The following is a 19039-nucleotide window of genomic DNA, read 5'->3' on the forward strand; positions in this document are numbered from 1 at the left end:
TTTGCACAGTCACAGCAAGCTGTTGGCTATGGAATGCTATGATTAGTATCTGTAAATTTACGTGCAACCGCTATTTGCGTATCTTCGCAGGAATCGTGAGGATATTCCAGCAAAAATAAGGACGGGCTTACGATAAAGCTAATCAAACTAGTGCTTGTCGATTATAACTTTGACGCAGTTTTTTTCAGTTGAGCGACGTTAAATAATGCACTATAGGACCTGCTTGGGAAAACTTTAGTCGTATGATTATATTTTTGCTAGCTGACTATAATATTAAAGACGTGACTAAGGATAGCTAAAGTGTTTTAGAAGGTCTTCAAATACATGAGGAGACATAGTTTGAGAAAATGCTCTTATCTTAAAATGTTTTGTGTCTGACTTGTTCAAACAAGTCTATAACGGAAGTGAATAAATTATTTTGACTACGTGTCAAGTTTGATAGATTAGATCTAGTACAAAACATATTGGAGATAGGTTGTTGGTAGTAATAAACGCGGATGCCAAATTCATACTATTTGTTTGAACTTTTTACATTTTATTGTAACAAAATTTATGTAAAACAAAATCGTGCTTTCCTTGAGACCCTCATCTGATAGGCGACAGTGATTGCTTAGTAAATCGTTGAGGTATTTCTGTTCAGGCATTTAATTCTTTCCTTATGTGATATATATTTTGGTATATATCTGATATATGTATGATAGATGATATATATATATATGTATATATATATTTTTTGTTATTTTATAGTAGAACGGTTACAGTGGATGAATCAGTTGGGTGAGCAGAGTACGTTCAATGCGGATATACATTATTAGGTGCAAAGATTCATCTAAACACTGATATCTCTCCAGGAGGCCATGTTGGAAAAGCATCTTCACACAGAGCTCGGCCCTACAGTTGGCCTACTAATTTCAATTTAAATAAACTTCCGAACTGTACAACCATCAGGTGCTGGTTCCGAACCTATATTTCACGTCGTTTAGTAATAGGCAAAGACCTTATTCGTATAGCCACCAATGCATGTCTTATAAATCTGTTCTCGGAATATACTATAATTTTTGTACGCATAACGAATGAATCGTTAATTAATTAATTAGGTGTAGAATAAGGTCTTTCACTTAAGATGACTTGTCAGAAATAGATTTATATTCAAAACAAGAAAGCATTGCCTATGGCACAGTGCATGCAAACGTAAACTGAGTAATTTTGCCAGGTTTGTATCTCAAATAACAATTTCATTGATGACAATATTAGAGACGATAAAAGTATAGTCGTATTTGCATGTAGAAGGATCGATGTGGCCGAAATATGAGGCCTTTGTGAACGGAGAGGCCTGACTTCAACGTGATGTCATGATAGAAGCTAGGTTGTTCAACGCCACGAGATAAACTAAGGGAAAAACTATTTCCATGACGTTTTTGGGCTAAGTTTATTTTCCGTGGAAGATTCAGATATACTACATAAAGTCTGTCAGATTAGGTCGAGAGACGTAAAGAGAAGTTAAATGCCGCGAGATAATAGCCTGGTCAAAAATGGAGGACACGACAAACGCGTGGAGAGCGACCTTTTTGTCTACAACATTGCAGTTTGCCTGAAATATAATGTGTCACTATTAAGCCATAGCAGATAGATCTAAATTGTCTTTGCAAGCATGTTTCGGCCAAGCAGACCATGAGAAGAAGCCGATCTTGTTTGAAATTCATGCAACGGAGAGCGAAAGGTAAGTCTCTAAGTTAACTGGACAGAAGCGCTTACTAACTTAATTAAAATGCCCACAAGACTAATAACAATGCGAGCACTTCGTATCTAATTGGCTTACTGGCAACGTGATGTAGAACATTTATTCGTTGGATTGCTTGCCTGAGGCGGTAATCGTATTTCTACATTGTTTTCACACATCCAACCTCAAGGCCATGCGATTTGAGCAAAAAAAATCAGGCTAGCCTCTCTATCTATTAGATATGTCTATGTAGAATAGACATATCTTGCTTTCCTGTTATCACCAAGGTGCCACAGTATCGTTTTCGCTAACCGCTTTTACATTTTGTGACTATTGAATTGAGCTTCTTTCTGTCGTATCACATACAGAATGCAGTCTATGGCTTTATTTAATAGACAATTGTCGTTTCCATCCGTTATTTGTCTTTTGTCTTTCATTATGCTGATAGCCGATCGCCTAAATTGTAGTATCGGTTTATTGTAGTTCACGAGCTCCATTAATGAAAGTCATGAATGTTCATTATGTTTGATGGTTGCACTGCGTCCGACAATACATTGAATGTCATCTGTTCAGTAGTTTCTCTCATAATTGAAGAAGGTATATATATATATATATATATATATATATATACAACCGACCCTGAGGATTTAACTTTAGCGCATAAGTCTAATACATTCTGACGCAACTGAGACAAGGATTAGTGTTAATTTCTTAGATAAGTTAGCTTAGAATTCCATCAATGCTCGTAGCTTGGTACAAAATCTTTTATAGGCCTTATGCGACCTTCACGGCATACATGGTCCTTCAAATGTAGAAGTTGAATGTATAATACATTTGGAGGAGGAGATTTGGAGAGAAAGTATTAAAAGGAATGTATACTCTTGTTAGTATATATATATATATACAAAGGAAAGATGGAGAAATTGCCGCTAAGTTGATCTTCAACCTGTAAGAAAAGAGCTCCTTTTCGCTTTCTCTTATTCCTCATATTTAGTTTTCGTTTTTTTTTAGCCAGTTACAGCCTTTCAAGCCCAAGTCATCACCGAAACACGACACATTTTTGAACATTTCATTTTATGCTGGAAAGAGCTAGCCTTCTCAAGCAAGACTCAACGACAGCATAGAAGCTTGAAGCATTTGTTTATTATTAGCTTAGTAGTGAATATCGCCATTTTATTTCATATGGCGAAAACGAAGTACCGAACGACTTTAGGTCGTTCTGCATGTAAAACTGATGCATAATCTATCTATTTGATTATTACACAATTGCCGGATAAAGTCTTCGTCATCATAAAAGGTTAAAGGTAGAATACTTAGTAGAGCTCATGTAAAAAGCCCTATTTTCAATTTTTACTAAGTATAGTACAGAAATGTTCTAGTTTATAGCAAGTACCTTTTTTTATCTTATTTTTATCTGCAAACACAAAAATCAAATCAGCTTTAGCCCTGATGAAGTAATTCTACTGTGCTTGATCAAACCTACTGCGTCTTGAGGTTTACGTCCACTTCACCGTTTAAGCCGAAGATTGGTATATCAGCCAAGAATTTACTGCGCCATATACAATGTTGCTTTTTCAAATGTTCTCTGCTAACTTATTCCCTTCTTTTTCGTAAATACACAACAATTTAGAGGGCCGTTGATGTTTTATCTGGCTACATTGCGTATGCCTCCCTCTCGAACACCCCAGTATTCGCCAAACACTTCGTACCAGACGCAGCGTTACCACTCACCGCGACACGAGGGCGGGACAGCTCTTGACATCAAAGTCACTCACTCAGTGAGTTTACATGTCTGTTCCTATCATGAGCAGCATCGTCTTCGCGCTGCTGCCAGTACCTATATTCTTTATTATTTAGTGTTCACGTTAGTCTACCGTGCGTAAAACAGAACGCCCATCAGTCCGCTTAGTTTAGCCATCCATTTCCTCCCGCGCACCCCGGCAGCATTCACAAGGGTTACCGAAGGAAAATTTCTTGTCGATCTACCTACCTTCCACTTCGGCTGCCTTTCGCTCTTCTTTTTTCTGTAGCAATTACTGAGCCAACAGGAAAGCGACAGAACATGAACAGGAAATAGCACTGGGTTGCTTGCGAAGTCTGCGGAGCATGGTGGAAAAATGAAACACAGCGGAATCAAAGAAGCTTAAGACGAATAGCTTTTCCGTTGTAGAAGCAATATGAGCAAGAACAATAATTCGAGGTTTCCGGCAGGCAAATGGAGTACTCTCTCTGCGGAGACCTTGGACTGATCCCGATTGATAAACTGGTTGGCTCCTAATCAGGGAACACCGCTACAAAGGCAAAAGCCCTTGGAACTTGAAAGCCTTAGAAATCCCGGCTTTTATAGGAAGACAGTTCAGAAATGAGCTCGACGGGGAGCATTTTGGGGTGAGATAGAGAATAGGTTGAACTGAGTGTCAGTTGATCGGCTTTTAGAGCAGGACAATACCAGCTACTAGCTGGCGGGTCTGTAGATACGGGTCAAACTAGGACCAAATTCAATGCAAAGAGCCTAACGCATAGGGGAGAAGGAACGCTGAAGAAGCCTAGTTTCGCCTGTACTGGCTTAGGTACTTTTTCCCCCATTTCCTTACACTTTCTCCAGTATTTCGGTATATCGCAGCTGCTCCGAGCTTTTTTAGATTCTCCGCCAGTTTGCGCCGCTGGAACTCGATGCTAGTGCAACTGTGAGCGCTGAAGGGCTTTGCAAGGTTCGTTGTTGGGCTATCTGACGGTAAGCGCTCAGTCAGAGAGTCAGGGATCTGACAAAGCATTGCAGCTTTTCGGGCAGAGATTTACAAAAGAGGGACTAGCCGCAGCGTAATGAGTGAGCGAGCGACGACTGGAAGTGACAGGAGAGATTCAAAGTAAAGGGTAGTGACCGTTCCGCCTTAGTCTGTCAGATGGCCACTGCTTTGTACAGAACCCCTGTTGTTTGAAAAAAGCCGCGGTTCGTGTTTGTAGCTCTAACTATCTCTTCTGTCAGATGGCAAAGAATTTATGTAGATTTATGTCCTTTCGCACAATTCATTGGGGGGAATTCTCAAGGAACAGCCATGCACACAGTTCTGTCAGTAGTTATCACGGTACTGAGGGGCAACGATAGGGTGTGCTACAAACTGTCGATGTCAGCGCAAGGAGCTTTTCTCTCTGTTTGGAAAACAAGTCGAGGAAAATCTGCGAACGTAGAATAAGTACGGACATGAAAGAAGCAGATGGCCAGACACCCACACATATATACAGATAGAAATCTTATTACTCTTCTAGACGAAAGGAGAGACGATAATCATTTCCACACAAGTCACAATCCATTGGGCGAATTTTCAAAGAACAGCCAAGTACACAGTTCTGTCAATAGTTGTCACGGCACTGAGGAGCAAAGAGAGGACGTGCCACAAACTGTCGATGTCAGCACAAGGAGCTTTCCCGCCCCTTTGGAAAACAATTCGAAGGGAATCTGCGAACGTAGAATAGCAAGGACACGAGTGGCGCAGATGGCCAGACACCCATACATATACAGATACACATCTTACTATTCTTTCAGTTGAAAGGGGAGGCGATCAGCATTTCTGAAATGGTACGAGGAACAATTTAAAGTCTATAGAGATTGCTGTTTCTTCGGACATCTGTTCGGGGCGGGCGTACAGATTCCTAAGACAGTCCTAGTTATCACTTTTGCACCGTAGGACCGTCCTCTTTTGTACCGTTTCCGACTGCCTTAAAAAGACGAACTATTTATGAGTTAAGCAAATGTTTATGGGGGAGGCTTTACAAGGATACGCAGTCGTGTGTTTAGACATTGTAGAACAAGATGCCTTTTTGCTCTGGAAGAGCCAGTTGTTGAATACTTGGAAGCGTGCTTTCCTATAGTTGAGTGCTATAAACAAAACCTATTTCTATCACTCAACTTCAGAATGATGTGCTATTCTGTGATTATTTCTATCCCTGCCATTTCTCGTCTTTTGATTTGCTCGCATTGTCACTGAACTTAAAACGTCTCGGTCTCCACGACCTCGCTAAAAGGCCTATTTCCCGTAGCCCGCGAAATTGTAAGAAAAAGCGAACCTCAGATACATTCATTTCCTGATCGGGCTTGCTTTGATCTTTCTACGAGAGTTCCATTTCGGACGGAATCAAGACAAAGATCACGTCGAGATATCGACACACGATTTCAGTATATTCGGTAGAGGTTGGCTGGCAGGAGCAGGCTGTTTTCTGCTCAAGCGATGCTAATCTAAGACGCTTATTTTACTCCACATTTTGGCGAACGGACTAAAACTGTGGCATCGCACAAGTGGAAGTAGAAATGACAGACTTACCCTGTTTCTACAGATGTCACCCGTTGCAAAGCCAGCTGTCGATACTGACTGAATCTGCTACTTCACTCGCTGTTTACTTGTTATGCGATAATGCCCTTACGACCAAGTCAAGTAGTACTTGAGTAGGTTTGTAGCAGCCTATTTTTACGCTGTCATTTTGCTTTATGGACGATATCGGTCGAATGTCAGTGAAAAGCTCGTTGGGCCTGATAATAACACTGATATAGAAGAACGATTCGGCTAAACTGTACCTTATATAACGTGATGTACGACGAACTATGTGCATTATAGCGACAAGATCGAGTGTTATCAGTATATGGCGCCATTAGATTGTTCATTGGTTAAAACACGAAGCCTACTGAGAAGCGTTTACCTTTTCATGTTAATTAATTTTTTTAGCGATAACGTTTGACCAAAGCTTCTGTATTTGTTAAACGGTTCAAAACTAACAGCTTTCTTCCAATGTGATTCCTTTAAAACGCAACGTATTTTCTTTATTATCGTCCAGCCTCATGATGGAAATGTTCACGCAGGTGCGAAACATGGAAGACCGCAGAGGGACTCACAAAATGCAAAGTCAGTATGACGCAGCATAAGCTAATTTTGGGTACACGTATATAAGACACGCATAAGGTAGTACCGTACAGATATCTCCAAGCGCATTTGTACGATTTGCCAAAAAAAGGCAGCGCAAGATGCTTGCTAGATCACAAGCAGCACCCCCAGGGACGGACGCAGGATATAATATACTAAATGAAAGTGATCTATAGAGACAAGTATATTCGCTGTGTAGTACCTGATCGATCCGTAAGTTCATTAGAGCCTTTCGCGTAGTCTGATTACTGTAACAAAAGAGTGTTTGCAATGCGGCCTGTTCCGCAGTGCTCTCAAATATGTTGTTTTATTATGTAGGTTATTTTAGTGTTTGGTTGATGTCAATTGTTGGCGTCTTTTGTGCGCACAATATTATACAATGTTCTTTTTCTTGTTCATTTAGACACAGTCAATGTTCACACAAAATACAGGTTCTTTAGATAATTAGTTATTTTTGTTTTCGATTAAGCGACAAAAGAATGAATAACTTGGTATCGTCTTTGGGAAACACAGCGGGATTAGTATTCAAAAGATAACAATTGTTTTTTTACTTTTTAAGCAATAAATCGATCGTTGTACAGATAAAAATGATTAAATTCCACGAAGTGTTCACTCCAGCCATGTAACAAACAATTGCGAAAGGAATAAAATGTCTACGATACAAAATACCACGTGTTCGCATTCTGCGTTGCTTTTTCAGAAAAATAGAAATAATTTTCAATTATATTTCGTTATTTCTTATTCATATCTCGTTTTACTTATGTATTTAAAATCGATCGAAATTTCAGATCGCATATGCCGAGCTCTTTTGAACTTATCTACATTGCTATTACAATATTAATAGGAGTAAAACACACGCGGACGAATGCAATTAAAGTTTAAAAGGGCACAGGTTTCATCCCAACCTCAAGCATTCTGTTTTTATTCTTGAATAATTAAATTCTTATCGAATTGCTTTAAATCTAATGATAATACTCAGCACATTATCTCGACAAGTTATTGATCTTTAGCAATGAAAATGGCAAAACAGAAGCCACCTCTTTTGGCCAGTAAAATAAGCGGTCACCGTCGCTTACTTACTGCTTGAGCTTTGACTTCTAAAAAGCCTCTTTGTTCTTCCTGTCTCCCTATTTTTCCGCTTCCTTTAGCTTGCACTAGTCGCTACAACTTTGAGCTTCGTTTAGCCCCCTTTCACGCCCTCTTAGAAGACTGCGTCACTTCGCGCCCCGACAATGGTTTGAACTCCGCTTCAGATTGCGAAACTAGGAAGTTTCTAGCTTGGTAAATAATTAACCAACGGCTAAAACTGAAGTACCCTTTCTATTCGTGAGCGAACCCCAAACCTTAAACAGAGCCCCAACTTGGGCTGGTTTAGTGACACTGGCGACGGCGCCATGATTCCGTGTACATGACTTATTCGCCCCGTTCATATCAATACTAACGTCGTTTATAGCACAGGGTTCAACTGAGGCTCGTTCGAGGGATTGATATCTTACATTCCGTGATGAGAACGTATACCGATTTTAAAACTGGCGCGGTCGGTGGGGCTGGCTAGAAGCACTTAAAAATACACAAATAAAAGCGCCGTTAGATGGCGCTAGATTGAGACCAATAATCTTTGCCCTGGGTATGTTTAACATGCGCTACAACATTCGACTAGTAGAGGGTTAAGAGCCTAAGATAAATCCGGCCGTATATTAGGTGTTAATAGCAATCCATATATATACTTCCATTTTAAAGAAAAACATTATATCAATTAATAATTTTTCTATGGTAAGCTCGAACTAGATTCACCTAGTAATATTTCAATGCAACTTGCCTCAACATATTGGCATGTTGTGAATGTAAAAGGTTATACCGGAAAACGTTTACCAACATTTGATACCCATTGTAATAATGGCTTTGTATCGACGAACGATTAGTTTAGGAGACATCGATAGCAGTCCAGTGGTGGTATAAGCGTGTCGCTATCTTAACTTCTGTTAAATTGTCGTTGGAAGCAAACGCAGTAATACAATGATGATGATGATTATTGTCATTATTTTATCGTAGTCATTATCATAGCATCCTGAATTGACTTTTCTACAAAGATTTCCATCGCTATACCTACACAAACCGGGATAATATGTTTATTTTTCATGCAAGCGTTACTCTTGAGTACTTACGCAGTTTCAGGTAACTCAACCACTCGCCCGCTGTCCGCTGATTTCCGAAGTTGACGCGTAATCAGTGCCTTTATATAATTATGTAACATTTGGGGTTTGAAAACACCTACTCTGCTATATAATACATCGCACCAATAATTTACTGCTAAAAAACTCCAACCAGCATCACCACTTCCATTCATAAATGACCCGTTATACGTATAATAGCTTTTTCTTGGGGCCAGAAACCTCAGAGATGAGCCATAGATCAGCTTGACGATCACTACATCATGTTTTTACTTCGGACGTCCTACCGTTCATTTACTTCTATCAAGCCGCCGCACGTCCTACAACCTTTTGTGCGGTTGCTGCGCAGCACGGCGCAGCTTTATACTTCGTGAACAAAGCAACTCGCTCCCTCTGTTTTTTTTTTCTCTTTCTCCTGATAGCTTTCATATCACCGCGACGCTAACTTGTTTCCAGTGCTCCTAATGGCCGTTTCAAGTTTCATGAAACGGGCAGGCAGGCAGGCCCGCCACATTTATCTCTTGGCCACGTCTGGCACCCAGGGTTGACAGGAGCCTGATAACAAACCTCCAAGACCCACACTTATAAAACAGTTCTAAATCTGCTATATATAGTATATCTGGCTACACTGTCCTGCACAGGACATCGTTGATAGAACCTGTGTATTAAGGATTGCCGATGATCACCCGGGGGCCTGCAGTTTTTCATCAGATAGATTCCGAGCATCGATGTACTCTGCGCGGATGTCATGCAACATCTTTATCTTGCATGTAAAGGCTATCCGATAGTAATCATAATCATGATAAGAATAATATCAGTGGGTTAAGCTTTATGAGGAGCTTCGAGCTGATGGGCTTGTTATTAATACGTTATCGTAATCACGGTCAATGCAACAGTGACCTGCTTCTGACACTGAAAAGCGATAATTCGTCGCGACGGGCGAACAAATCAGAGCTGTGAGTATATAGCTGGCATTTTTCCCTATGGAAGAATCTAGAGAACCAACTGACCAACTTGGTTACCCTTGAATTCCTAGTTTAAGTACTTTTTTATTTGTTTTCTTTACTTCAAATGCGATACTTGCCGGTACCGCTTCTGAAGCCGCAGGTAACAATATAGCTAATTCTATTATCTCGACTGCAACTGCTCACACGGCTTCTTGGCACCGTGCCACGACTATTAAATTCAACACAATTCCACTGCTTAATTCGCGTCTGCTCGAGTCGGCCGTAATTGTCTTAGAGACAAAATGGGGGAATAGACGAAGAGATTCGCTGACTGTATTGAGAAACACCCCAGCAGAAGCCTTTCCAAAACCGGTCTCGACTGCCAACTGTGTCCTGTGAAACTTTCAATTTCTGATGTCATACTACATCCTGCAGTGGTTGCATTGGATCTAACATCACCGCGCTACTTAATTCAATAGCGTCCCAAGCCCTTCACGGAGTTGTACGAGTCTATTCGCTTCTTTCCCATCAAGTCGCGGGACTTGTAGCCAGGTCCGCTACAGGTTTATGTTTTGAAGTTAGAGGTTTACGTGAAGTAGGCACCCGACAAAGGCGCTACACCTCCTGACTTTCTCATCTCATACGCCGACACTCCTACTTACCTTTCTGGTCTGAAAGGGCACTTGACCGAAGATGCGGATTAGTCATCCGCACAGCAAAGAAATTCGCTTCTCGCACGTGCATGGGCATATAGTGCTTACCAAATACGCCTTTTTTTCAACATCTTTATGATTAGTAAATCCCGAGCCACACATCATAACAGTACATGGCCACGACTGCCTGACATCACCCAAATCACTAATGGGGTGCTTTCAACGGTTTCAACTTGGTTTCCACTACCTGACACTTCGAGGTCGAAGTGTTGGTCGGGTTTTCGCAAAAAGAAACACTGCCTACATTTCACGCTGACAGGTGGCGTGAGCAAAACAATGCAAAGACGCACACACATTGATAACAATAATAGCCGCTAACGACGAGCTATACAAGCAGCTACACAAAGAGAGGTTTGCTCAGTGACCGGGCTGAGTCACTGGCGCGAAGACCGTCCGGTGCCGTAACATCTCTCGGTGGGGTTGTTCCAAATATAGGGCTGTTCCAAACCATACTGCATTATGTGTTCTCCTGTGTTGGACTTCCTGACTCGGGAACCATATCTGCGAAAAAGCTAACTTGAAGAAGCACCTTTTTTCTCTCGAAGAGGGATTGTGGTTTTCGTCATTTACGACGTAAATGAGTTATCGGCCCGAGGAACGTTGTTACTATTACGTAATTACCGACAACGTATAGGTTTGGCGGATACCAATTCACCGGCTATATGGCATCATTATTTGGTAATCTGGTACAAAGGATGAAAATCCGATACGATAAGCAGGTGACGGCAAACAATGCTGCGATACTTTTGGCTGTGGAAACCGTCAATGTCCTCCTCGCCCTTTCAATAAGCCAACGTATCATTCTTACCCCACACAGCTGTAAACACCATTATAGCAAGTGCTATAATGCACAAGACAAGTTATTACACAATAGAAACAGCAGTGAAGGATATAAATAGAACCCATAGTGTCCGAATAATAGCTCTCCTCATGACTCACGAAAAATGTCTTATTAAGACGAAAAACCCCTTAGACATAGACTCTCCTTTATGCATTTAGCGAGCAAATAGTTAGCCTCGCTGAATGTCTACCTTCAACTTAGCCTCATCAACTGACACTCCCATTAAAAAAAATGTCGCTTCAAAAAGCAAGCTTCCTTCAAACATTTCATAACCCAACAAGCGAATCGTACGCAACTACATATATCCTCCTCTTTTTCTATTGTTTTGGTATCAATAGCAAGGTCTATTATCTAGCCAGAGACGTTTGACCCCATTCTACTGTGCCCATTTCAGAACTAGAGTACACATCTCTGCTTGCTTTCATAAGTCTGCTATTGTTGAAGAATATTGCTGTTATATTATACATTATCGTGCAAAGAAAGATAGCATAATAGCCTGCAAATATGACTTCGGATCAAAAATAAAAACCGGGCTGAGGTGTCACAACCTTCGTTTCGTGACTGAGAAAGATGGTCTATGTCATTCTCGGAGCAAGGTACATGTGAGTACAGGTTCTGTCCTTTTTGTGGACCTACGGTACAGCAGGACTTCGAAAGACATTACTGTCCTTTACAAACTAGGTAGGGTTCAAACGGAACCCGACACAGATAATGTGGGCACTTTTATTATTATTAATTATTAAAATACCCACATTATCTCTGTCTGGTTTCGTTTAAACCTTATCTAGTTTGTATAATAGAATGACATAGGCCACTTTTCTCGATCACGAAACTAAGGTTATGACATCTCAGCCCGGCTTTTATTTTTCTTTTTATTTATTTTTATATTTTATTATAATAATTATAGAAATGTTACAGCTCAAATATTCGATCTTGTAGCGCCGTTGAGTCACCGTCATTGAGCGATTAAAGAGGGTTTTACGTCTACATAAACTGTTTACAACCTGTTAATGGTATATGCAACCAGAAATGTATCAATGTAAAAAAACTGGCCGCAGAGCACGCGAAAGCCCTCCTAAAATGCATAACTACGACTTTTTTCGGGCTGCAGTATATAAGTGGAAAACGTACACACTCACAGGTAACAAATACCAACGCCAACCTAGACTAAAGGCCCAGACCCATTTGCCTTTTGACGAGTATTATTTTACAGAAACCGGCGTCCTTCAGAGCGCCAACACAAAACGTAACATGTAGAGAATCAAAAACAACATAACGTGCCCAGTGGTCAATGGCTACCTGAAAAAACCTCACTCATACACAAATAGCTAAATAAGCTTTTTAAATTCTATCTGTTGCCGTTGGTCTGGGCAAGAATTATTTGCTACTAATCTCTTGGCTAAAAGTAGTGAACTAAGCCTGTTTATTTTCGTGCTTCTCAACGCACCTACCTATGCCTGAGTTCTTATCCCATCTGAGTCGTGTTTCTACTAACGTTTCTGTGGATGTACCCGACAAATTAGTCCCCGCTACAAGCACTTGTCACAAAGATGAGAAAATTATGGTTCATCCTCTCTGTTTGAAAGGACTCGTTTTTTTTTTAGTCGCATTTAGTCAATCAGCTTGGTGAGGGTGGTGAAGCGTGTCCTGTATTTGGTCATTCGATCAGAAATAATCAAAGGTCACGAACGAGGAAGTCGGAACTAGCAGCTTCGAGCGTTTTTTCGGGAAAGGCAAAAATAACAACAATACATTTTACAAATTAAAATATTTCGTCTCAGTTGTTTGAAGTGAATTCGATGTTAAGCTTCATCTTCCCTGTTTTCTATTGTCAAGGTTTTTTCGACAGATCCCGCAACGAATAAGGCCAGTAATATCAAAACCATCGATAGGAGCGTAAACAACACCAGTAATAAAAACTGCAACATCAGCAGCTTTAGCAACAGTAGCTTCAGTAGGAACAACCGCACATATTACGCCAACATACATCGACTGCAACGGAATCATAAAATCGGTCCAAACTTAGCCTTCTCCTCAGCGTAATCACTGTCGTAGCCCCGTTGCTTGAGATCTGAGGTTGCTTAAACGAGTTGCTCAGGCTCCATCACAAGAGCCCTCTGAAAGTATACTGCTGGGCCGTGTAAAGCTTCATGTCGCCCCATGTGCTCACGAGTATTCCAGGGCATTTATATATATACGCCGAGCCTATGTCGGTTGGAATAATTCACAGAGGTTGTCGTAACAGCACCCGACTAAAGCTGCGGGCCGTTGCCTGCCGCAGTCCTATCGTTTAGCCATCCTGAGGAAAGCCTGCTTCTGGAACGGGAGATTTTGAATAGTACAGAGAACCAACCGGGAATCCAAGAGAGTGTGTCATGTAGCAGAACGTGAAATGAACGCGATAAAGGCTGTAGCAAAGGGCGTTGCTTCTAGGCATGTGGAAGTGAACAGAGGACGAGGTGAGTTCGCGTAGAGTTAGCCCGCAGCTCACAACCGTCTCAGGATTTTATATCAGCATTACTGCCACAAGCACGGCTCTTTCTACTATTACTATCAATATAGGCAAGTACACATACGTGGACCCTTGATGCCTGGTTCTTCTGTTTAGGTGTTCTCGTATGAGAGGCATAGAGAAGGCTCTGCGCAATCGAAGGTCTATATTACGTCGCCATCGCTAACGCGAGGTTAGGCTTGCTGGACCACATTACTCTTGGCGGTTACTATCATTATCACTACTACATAGACCACTGTAATCTGTTGTACTTCGTCCGCCATCCGGCCAGCCTGCGACGTATACACAGATAAATGCGTTACATTCGCAGATACTTACAGGATTCAACGCAATCGTCCTCACGACCAACAAAGCCTAAACGGCAATATGCCTTCCCTGCGTAGATCTATATGCGCAGAAGGAAAAAGTAAAAAATAGACTTAGTACGTGCTGCTGGGAGTTTCTGTAGCCTCGCTCACTCATTGGTTCAGCCCATACGTAAGGGAATTCAGCCTACGGTAGTTGTGTGGCTGGTGCTAGTGGGTGCCAAGCTGCTTGCTGATCATCAAGCACTACGACGACATAAGTCGCATCTTAGTGGAAGGAGAACGCCTACTTTGTCCAGGGCACACAAGGCGCTTGTGTTTTACCGAGGGCGGATAGAAGAACACAGATGTGACAGTTAGGTGTCGAGTGTCCTCCTGTCCTCTAACCAAAACAGAAGACGAGGGAATGAATGAGAGCGTAGGCAGATGGGAAGGAAAGATAAACCGAAATCAGCAACTAGGAAACTCAATGGGAGCAGGGCGGCTCCATCGGTAAACAGAAGGCAGCTGGGACCGACTAGGTCGAGTATGGCCCGAAACGAGAAACTCTGTAAATGGATCGGTCTTCATTAAGAGGACAGCGCACCGACCCTCGGCTCTTGTCACGTTTTCGCAGTGTCTGCATTTAGATTTAGTTGTGTGGTAGAGCCTGAGGTAAGAGGAAACACGAGGCCTGGACTGGACCAGGGAATTAAATCCCCACTAGAAGGTAGCTTCACAGATGCTTTTAGTTTTTCCGTCCAAGCAGCAAAGGAAGTTCAGTAGGAAAAGAAGGTATTGCTCATTACGGCCTGGTTGTTCTTGCTTAGCATTGATGTGTTTTTGGTGCTTATTTGCGTTAACGGGGCCGAACGGAGAGACTTTTGGTGGCGATGGCCAATCTATTGACGCGACTAGAAGAAGCAGGAGGAGACTATAAGAGGGTTTAGCTTAGAGAACATTATCAGGTTAAATCGTAGTCAGTTCGTATAGCAGCGGTGCATTTGTTAACCATTATCTAAGAAGCTGAGCAAGTCAGCAACCCGTAGCTACTTGCAAATAGAGGATTCTTACCTCAGACCGCTTTATGTTATTAATGAACGCCACTGTATATAACTGCATGTGTTGCCCCTCAGGCTTCTTGAGGCACGTATTCATTTGCTGTTGTGCGTGGCCTAATATCGTGTTAATAGGAGAAAATCAATGCTTCCTTTCGTCCAAACTATTCCAAACGACAAGAGGAATTGCTGTTCAATCGAAAAAGCGCTAGATACACCGTACAAATTCGCAGCCTAACTGTAATGACATTGATGGACACTGTGTGATTTTGGATAAAATGATCGCAAACAAACAGAGTGACATCTTTTGCACTTCTGTCCCAGTTATTGCGAGTATCTTTCATTCTTCAAGTATATATATATATATATATATATATGCTTTCTTTAGCTCAATGGACTTCCTTTAGCTTATTAGTAGGTTCCTGCACGCTATGTATTTACATGTACACAGGCATCACAGCCAAAAGTCACTTGTTTGTTTGGCTGCTAGCTGGCTTTCCCGCCTTCTACTTTTTACATTAGCTCATCGCCAGATGGTCATTGTTTCACTGGAAACGTGGCTCCTTCCGCCAAGCTAATCAGGCGCTACGGAACGACTTTCGTCTGACACCCGAGCTAACTTCCGCATTTACGCTGTTCTAATATCCGTCTCGTCTTTGGTCAGCAAAAATGGGCTAGAAATCGAACAGTAGGATAGTGACTACCATCCAGCCGCCACTAACCAACCAAAGGTCATTGGAACTCACCCCAAAAGTATATACGTTCCAGAAGTATATTCGTACCTGTCATACGCCGTACGGACACGATCTTAGAATGTGACCTGCGTAGGTCCGTCAATGTCCACATGTGAGATGAGGACTGCGGACAACCAGGTAGCTAAGAGGGTATACAGAATAGCGAAACCTATACGTTCTTATTTGGGAAATATGCTTTTAGAGGATGGCTAAATAGCGCTATTGAGAACTGCTGCCGTTGCTACCGCCAATGCTTTAACCACAGCTGCTGTATTTGGCACCGGTTCTTTACCGCCATTTCTCTATTGACCTCAATAGGATCTAACCCACAACAGACGTCGAGCAGACGAGCCGAAGTCGCGAAATCTAATATGGCAGCCAAATACAAATACAGAGAAAGGGCGAATGAGGATATAAGAAGCAAAACTGACCTCCATAGCGAGGTCTGCTTTTGTGACGGCTGGTTTAGTGGCTGATGCAAGTGAGTTAAGCTAATTAAGTGTGAACAAAGACGAAACCTAGGGGCTTAAGAAGGTTAGTGGATAAAATGATAGGGTTTGTTTTCTTTTGACGAAAAAGCATAGGGGTTAAAGGCGAGGCGCGAATGTGGCACAAGGATTTTTTCCGATGTCCATATTACATGTAATGTAATTGTGCCTCTGTCGGCAAAAAGAACGGTCGGAATTTTAAGTTTACCAGATCAAGAGCTTTATTCGGGCTGGGGAAATCAGAAGTTGCACTGAATTAAACATCGAGAGGGCAAGAAGAGCAGATGGCATTGTCGTGTGTATGATACAAGAGGACAAAAACATTCGATTGCGTAAACGACGTTCTCATATAAAAAGCCTGTAGCCCCAAACCATTTGCTGGATGGTTATTATTTTCATATCCTGTCTTCAAAATAACTCAGGGGAGGCGCGATTTATTTTCGCATGCGCCCTTTGGCTTTTTTAATTTTGTGTTCATATGGCAACGACTCGTAACACCGTGACTCCGCACAAGTGGGTTGCGTATGTAGATGTAGGTCGAAGTTGGAAGAAAAAATACTAACAGCTGTTAGTAACAACTCCAGGCAAGCCCAACAACTATGCGTTGGTCTTGGGTTGAGTTGACTAGAGCTAGCAGGCGCATATATAATAATGAAAAACGTTAAAGAAGTTTCGCCTTTATAATTAGTAGCTAGCAAAAAAAAACGTTTCCAGTCATGTGTTCGGTACTGCTGCTGAAAAAGGCTGCAGACGGCTGGCTTATACCATGTCAAACGCGAGACATTTTAGGACCTAAAATAGGCTTGGAAGTTCTTCGCAATCTCTGCACTCTTCTTCTGGTGTCATAACACACAAAACGGACCAGTCCACGACTTAATTAATAAGTATCGTGTATCAAGTAAGTACAATTAATGTACTTACTTGATACACGATACAAACCTAATTGCACGGTGTTATATTTCCAACTATCCAATTTTCCAACAGTTAAACAGGAGCACCATTTCCGGACGCCGCTTACAGCATGAACGGGTAGACATCCAGATTTCACCAATGCAGGGACGCATGTTCTCAAATGCGTATGAGGTTGGATTAGATCCTCAATATATCATAACTAATGCCCAGAAGAATATAAACGGGTAAGCTTCGAACATTATTCGCAATTATCGCAATAGTAATTCGTAAACGTCACAATTTCAAAAACGAAGCCAACTGAACCTTTGAACTTCTTTCTATTATTACATAATCAAAGGTCAATTGTAGCCAGAACTTTCATTCCAAAGAAAGTTCTCAATTTCATAATCGTTATTCAAAACTTCAGTTTACTATTATAGATCATTTCACTTGGCTCAGTCACGCCCTCAACCACACCCATATTGTATACGTAACTTGTACCCAGCTTAAAACATTAATCGATGCTTTGTTGCTATTCCACCGCCTAGCGGCGCCACCGCCGCTTACAATAGGAGTTAGTTATAGTAGCGCAAACAGGTGAATCGGTCTCAGAGAGGAAAGGTCACGTGTTAAGAAAGTAGATCGAATCCAACGGGGACGACTCTGCGATGGAGGAAAAACATACTCTCGAAATAAATTGCACTCTTTGCTCTCATTAGGAGAAAGGACTCGGGTAGAACTTATTGCCCCTGAAAGCCCAGATACCGAAGAACGAAGACGTCAAACATACCGGGTAAGGCAGAAGTGATTCGATTGGTTTTGTGTTCACTATATATATATATAAGCTAAACCATTTTTCTTAGACTTGCCAGTCTAAGTCTCTTGGCAGAGACATCAACCTTGTCTTGTATGTCTCTCTCTCTGGTCCAGAAGCTTACAGCTAAAAATCGTAATAGGCTTTTCTTATTGAAAAATATTTTGGCTTCGTTCACAGTCGGCGCTTTTGTCTCTGTATGAATCGTCGCTATGATATGAAATAGCATATAAAGTCTGCAAATATGTATCATATAAATATGATACATGCACTAGATAAAGGAAAGAGCCGGGGACAGGCATATAAAAATATTGTTTATGTAGCGTCAATCTATAAGAATCTAGAACTTTGCAAACTGATTAAACCGCTATGGCGGTTGTAGCCGGGAGCCACAAATACTACAGACACTGATCGGCTACAACGAAAAGTTTGCTTTGTTTATAGTTTTCACTTATTTACCGCGGCCGAGTTTAGTCAGTCAATAGAACCTAATAAAGTGGCCATTTTACTTCGTATCATCGACTCTAACAGGACAACGGGACCTAGGAGATCAGGGCTTCCTTCTAAACAGTGCAGAGACTCGTTTCGATTTAGCTCAGCTTGATTTTACACAAAACGCTTAGTTTAGACATGAGGCAATTAGTTTCAACAACAAAAACAAGTACCTTTGTTTTACTTATCCGGCGTTTGGTGTGAGTGCGTTGCAGCCTTAGGTTATGAAGTATTTTAGAGACTGCTAAAGAAAACTTCAGATCTGGACCCGTAGCTAGCCAGTCTCCAAGCTTATAACAAGTACTTATTCGACCAGCACCTGTCAATAAGCTTTGTAATACATAGCGTGTGTTTAAGGATTGCTTTAGGCTGATCGATAAAACGACGTCGTGAAGTGTGATAAAGGCAGGTCTAAATTAAGTGGTTGATCGGGCAACCGAAAAGATCGCTTTTGTCTATTA

This window comes from Varroa jacobsoni, unplaced genomic scaffold (assembly GCF_002532875.2).
Source record: "Varroa jacobsoni isolate VJ856 unplaced genomic scaffold, vjacob_1.0 scaffold_273, whole genome shotgun sequence".
NCBI classification, from domain to species: Eukaryota; Metazoa; Arthropoda; class Arachnida; order Mesostigmata; family Varroidae; genus Varroa; species Varroa jacobsoni.